Source organism: Theropithecus gelada, chromosome 8, assembly GCF_003255815.1.
Source record: "Theropithecus gelada isolate Dixy chromosome 8, Tgel_1.0, whole genome shotgun sequence".
NCBI lineage: Eukaryota > Metazoa > Chordata > Mammalia > Primates > Cercopithecidae > Theropithecus > Theropithecus gelada.
This window is the reverse complement of record NC_037676.1, coordinates 96,304,846-96,311,002: the sequence shown is the minus strand read 5'-3', so window position 1 is coordinate 96,311,002 and position 6,157 is coordinate 96,304,846. Positions and strand designations below refer to the sequence as shown.

At 45.6% G+C, this 6,157-nt stretch overlaps 1 pseudogene; it reads left to right on the top strand.

Annotated features, from left to right (window-relative positions):
- The first annotated feature begins 993 nt into the window (after positions 1-993).
- Positions 994-4,509, top strand: LOC112630610 (annotated as a pseudogene).
- The last annotated feature ends 1,648 nt before the right edge of the window (positions 4,510-6,157 follow it).

Sequence of the window (6,157 nt, the reverse complement as noted above, 5' to 3'; positions counted from 1 at the left end):
TTAAGATAAAGTCAATTTATTTAGAGATAGCTCAGAGCTCATGCTCTCTTATTTATTTATTTAGAGTCCAGGTCTTACTTTGTCACCTAGGATGGGGTGCAGTGGTGTGATTTCAGCTCACTGCAGCTTTGACCTCCTGGGCTCAAGCAATCCTCCCACCTCAGCCCCTCAAGTAGCTGGGACTACAGGCACCACCACACCCGGCTAAATTTTTTTCTATTTTTTGTAGAGGCAGGGTTTTGCCATGTTGCCCAGGCTGGGCTTGAACTCCTAAGCTCAAGAGATCTGCCTGCTTCAGCCTCCCAAAGTGCTAGGAGTGCTGGCATAAGCCATTATTCCCAGCCAGAGCTCTCTCTTCTTATGGCCTGCTCTCCCTGGGCCCCTAAAAGCAAGCCAGGGCAAAAGCAATTGTGGCCTAGTGTTTTCAACCTGTCATGTCTAGGGTAGCAGTAGAGAGCTGAGTGAAGGACAGGAGTCCCCAGCTCTTTGGCTGTACTCACTGAGAATTTAGCCTCTGCCACATGGAGAAGGGGACGAGAGAAATGCTGGCAGCCTGAAGTCTGGAAGAGAGACCGGGAGCTGAGGTGATAGGAGGTGACTCCATATTCTTGGCCACCCAACCTGCAGTTTATCTTCCATCACATGGAGTTTGAGGGTAGCGGGAGGCAGGAAACAGATCAAGTGTCGCAGATTCTCACTGTACAAAATTTAGGAGATTTACTTGAATAAATATTTATTCATTTGCTGTATGTCCTCTGGACAATCTCCAGGGACTCTAAGTGTTGGGGTTTTTTTCCTAATAATTTTCACCAATTACTGATGTTTCATTGGGAAGCAGGTCCGAGAAACTTCTCACATTGTCACTCTGGAATTGGATCTCCAGTACTTGTGTTTGGTATTTTGTACAGAGGCACAGAAGGAAAACACAGTTAAAGTCAGGTTAGGAGCCAGAGAAGAAAAGCGAGGGGATGTGCTTTGGCTCTCCAGGTAAAGATGGCAGAGCACAGGTACAGCTTCTCGCTGACTACACTCAGCCCATCTTGTACACTTGTCCAGACTGAATATGCTTTAGCTGCTGTAGTGGGAGGAGCCCCTTCAGTGGGAATTAAAGCTGCAAATGGTGTGGTTTTAGCACTGAGAAGAAACAGAAATCCATTCTGTATGATGAGCAAAGTGCACACAAAGTAGAACCCATTACCAAGCTTAGCGGGTTGGTGTACGGTGGCACGGATCCAGATCAGAGTGCTTGTGCATAGAATTCAAAAACTAGCTCAGCAATACTATAATATCTGTGTACCAATGATAACGACAGGAAGCAGCCAAATGCCTAGGCAGATAGGGGCAGGTCCCCAGTGAAACCCCATCTTCAAGCCAAAAACAGCCTGAAGGTTGACAGACCAGACTGCTGGTCCCAGATGAAACCCACAACTCAGAGTAAAAACTTCTGTTCTTGCTTGCTTGCCCTTTCCCAATTGATTCTTTCTGAATAATGTCTTTTAACCAAAGGAATGTTGCCTTTTCCAATACTACCTATGGCCTGCCCCACCCCTATTCTGAACTCAGAAAAAGCCTTGGACCTGCCCATGTAGGGAGGACAGAACCACCCAACTGCAGGGTTGGGGGACCACCTACCGCATCTCCTCTCCACTGAGAGCTGTTCAGTTGCTCAATATAATGATTCTCCCCTCTCCTTGGGCACATTACAAAAGCTCAGGAACTGCCAAATGCAGGTACAAGCTATAACACAGGCGAGCTGGGGCATGCCAGCGTGGCTGAGCAAGGCCCGGGTGGGGCATCACCAGCCAGGGGTTCCTGGCTTGCAAAGTGACTGAAAAGAAAAATCCTACATCATTTTGGGGAATCACCCAGGATACCTGAAGGGTGAGTAAATGCGGATGTAGACACTTCACTTTTTTCCGAGGCTTCTTGTATTAAGACTCTTTTCTGAAGGCAGACGAAGCACCAAACCTCTGGTGAGCCAATTAAGAGCAATGGCACAACTAAGAGGACAGGATGCTGGAGAGGACCCCAACACTCCCATCTCTATCATCTCTGGGGTTGGGAATGTCGGCCTTGTTCCAATCCAGTCTTTCCTACAGCATTTTCCTTCTTTTTTCACAGTTGTCATGGCACTATCTGCCTTACAATGTTAAGGGTGTTGTTGCAAACTACAGAGATATTACTGGGTGGAAAGAGCATTTGGCCCAGCCATCAGATATGCAATTGAGAACAATGCAGTTTCTGTCTATTCTTAGAGGCAAAGAGGAAGCACAGATTAAGAGTTTCTCTCCCTTTTGGAGGAACCCAATTGCATAGATCAAGAGGCTTTTTACCCCAGGCACCTTCCCCACCCTGCACTTTTTCTTTTCTCCACCATGTCAGGAGTTAACACAGTCCTGCAAATACAGGGAGCTTTTTCTATGCTAGAGGATTTTTTTCCTTTTGAAAGGCATCTTACTAGGCCAGGACCCCAATTCTCCCTTTCACTCCCTTGTTTGAGGAGGACCCAGTTCCAGGTTTCACCTTAGCATTGGGCTTACGATCAGGAAGCAGTGAAGGAGCAGCCCTGCTGGCTGCTGGCTGCAGTCTGGCGAAGGCCACCTAGGACTTAACTTAATGCGTCCATGAACCCTCCTGAGGCGAACTTGCCCCAAACTCAATTTGGAGCTTCAGGTTGAATTCCTAGAAAGGAAAACTACATCAGAGGGATCCAAAGGCAGACAATAACAGAAGTCGAGGGGCACAGCGCAGGTGAGCATGACTAATTCCTGCTGGTTAGCTGCCCCCACCCATTTCATGGATAAAGGTCATGCTAGCACCCATGGAATAGATGAGGTTACCAAGAGGAGGGAGGACAGGACAGGGTATAGGTGAATGCAGATAATTCCTACCCTCTAGGCCTCCCTGTTAACATGGGTGAAAGCCGCATTGGCACCCATGGGTGGCACCCTGCTGAGGTCACCAGGGCCTGGGGATACAAACCCCAGTAAAACCCCATCTTCAAGCCAAAAACAGCCTGAAGGCTGAAAGCCCAGACTGCTGGCCCTGGATTAAACCTGAGACTGAGTGACAACTTCTGTTCCCGTTTGCCTCCCCTTTCCCAATTGATTCTTTCTGAATAATGCCTTTTAACCAATTGAATGTTGCCTTTTCCAATACTACCTATAGTATGCCCCACCCCTATTCCGAGCCCACAAAAAGCCCTGGACCCAGCCACGCAGGGAGGAGAGAACCACCTGACTGTGAGGCGGGAGACCAACCCCCAGCATCCCCTCTCCACTGGGAGCTGTTCCACCACTCAATAAAATTTTTTTCCACCCTCCTCACCCTTCAATATCAGCATCTCCTCATTCTTCTTGGGAGCAGTACAAGAGCTCGAGAACTGTTGAACACAGGTACAAGCTGTAACACAGGCAAGCTGGGACGCACCAGTGTGGCCGAGTGAGGGCCGGGAGGGGTGTCACCAGCTGAGGATCCCCTGGCCTGCAAAGTGACCAAGAAGAAAAATCCTACATCACCAAGAACCCATTCCCATAGCTTGGCTGGTACAGAGTGTAATCTCTGTAACCCAAGAATACACTCAGTCAAGTGGTGTTTGTCCATTTGGAATTGATTTATGTGTAGTTGGAAGGAGGGATGACCATGTTTATTTCAGTCAGATCCATCCAGAGCTTACTTTGCTGGAAAACAACAGCAAAGAACTATGTGAAGGGGAAAATGCTGAGAAAAGATACAATGAAGATCTGGAGCTTGAAGATGCATTCATACAGCTGTAAACCAAAAATCAAAATTTGAGGCCTCCCCAACCATCTGATTGGACTTCTTCCTCTGTCAGGGCACTCCTAACCTGAAAGATTGCTTCAGGCCATGATGGAAAGTCAGTTGGACAGGCCTCATTACACCTCTGTGGCATTAACATCAACACAGACCCTAAGTTTGATAAGAAGCATTTAGAGTCTATTCTTTCTGAAGCCTACTGCCTGGAGGCTTCATCTGCATGATATAACTTTGGTCTCCACAACCTCTTCTACAACCCAGACACTTCGTTTCTATTGATCCCAGGTCTTTAGATAAACTCAACCAATTGTCAACCAGAAAATTTTAAATCTACCTATAACTGGAAGCCCATCACCCCAACCTTCAAGTTGTCCTGCCTTTCTGGACCAAACCAAAGTATTTCTTAAAGGTATTTGACTGAAGTCTCATGTCTCCCTAAAATGTATAAAACCAAGCTGCACCCTGGGTACATATTCTCAGGACCTCCTAGGGCTGTGTCATGGGTCCTGGTCACTCAGAATAAATCTCAGACTAAATCTCAGAACAAATCTCTTCAAATATTTTACTATTTTACAGTTTGATTCTTTTTGTCAACACAGCCATCTTAACCCTCAAGGAAAGCTCTGAAGGGCAAATGACAGAGGACAACATAGAAGTTGGAATCGGCAATGAAGCTGATTTGGGAGGATTACTCCAACTGAAGTTAAGGATTACCTGGCTGCCACAGCATAATAATGAAATCACTGAACAATCTGGAATTTCAGATAATCTATCTACTTAAACATGTTTATGGCCAGACGCAGTGGCTCATGCCTGTAATCCCAGCACTTTTGGAGGCCAAGGCGGGTGGATCACCTGAGGTCAAGAGTTTGAGACCAGCCTGACCAGCATGGTGAAACCCTGTCTCTACTAAAAATACAAAAATTAGCTGGGCTTGGTGGCAGACGCTTGTAATCCCAGCTACTTTGGAGGCTGAGGCAGGAGAATTGCTTGAACCCAGGAGGTGGAGGTTGCAGTGAGCCAAGATCACGCCATTGTACTGCAGTCTGGGCGACAGTGAGACTCCATCTCAAAAAAAACAAAAACAAAAAACATGTTTAAAATATGTTTTGTTTTTCAGACTTTTTGGAAACTTATTTCTACGTGGTTTAAATGGACTAATGTTTTTAAAATGACACTTATAAGTCATAATAAACTATAAATCCCTCCCCAACAAAAAACAAAGAAGAACCTGGCAGCCCAAATGAATCTGTTGGTCATGGTTACTTACCTCTGCGGGACTTTGTGGTTCAACTCGCTCTGGAATTAGATCACTTCTTGGCTGAACTTGCACTGACAAAGCTGTGAGCAGTGATGCATGACAGCCTAGACCCATTGGGAAGCATGTGACGACATAACCAGCTCATTCTTCAGACCAGAGATAAGAAAGGCAGTGGGCTAGCGAGAGACAGCAAAAATGGGGTGGGAGGGAGCTGGGAGACAGTCTTGGCAGGGCAGGACGCTCAGCAATAGATGAACTAGGAAGGGTCAGGGGTTAGGTCTCAGGCTGGTAGTTTTTGTTTGTAAAGTATTAATCTGCCTACTTAAAGACTCTATAAAGCGGAAGTATCATATGGTCATATTTTGTAAACTTCCACTAAAAAATGAAAATTCTCTCTGCTACTAAGAAAAAGAGCACAAGCATAAAAAAAAATCAAAATCCAATCACTTAAATTCTTACTATTTTTTTAAATATTAAAACTAATTCAGTAAAAAAGAAACCCAACAACTAAATATTAACATAAAAACATTGAAAAAATAAGACATGGCTGGGCACAGTGGCTCATGCCTGTAATCCCAGCACTTTGGGAGGTTGAGGTGGGCAGATCACAAGGTCAGGAGTTCAAGACCAGCCTGGCCAGCATGGTGAAAACCCATCTCTACTAAAAATACAAAAAATTAGCCAGGCATGGTGGTGCACACCTGTAGTCTCAGCTACTTGGGAGGTTGAGGCAGGAAAACTGCTTAAACCCAGCAGGCGGAGGTTGCTGTGAGCCGAGATTGCACCACTGCACTCCAGCCTGGGCAACAGAGTGAGACTCCATCTCAAAAAAATAAATAAATATTGGTTAAATGTATTTTGGCATGTCCAAAAAATAGATTACTATGTGATTGTTTTTAAAAGATATTTGTTATACATTAGTAAGTGGAAAACAGGTTGCATATCAATATACATGGTACAATCCGATTTTATTTTAAATGTGTACATGCATAGCAAAAAATATGGAAGGATAGGCCAGGTGCAGTGGCTCACACCTGTAATCCCAGCACTTTGGGAGGCTGAGGCGGGTGGATCACGAGGTCAGGCGATTGAGACCATCCTGGCTTACATGGTGAAACC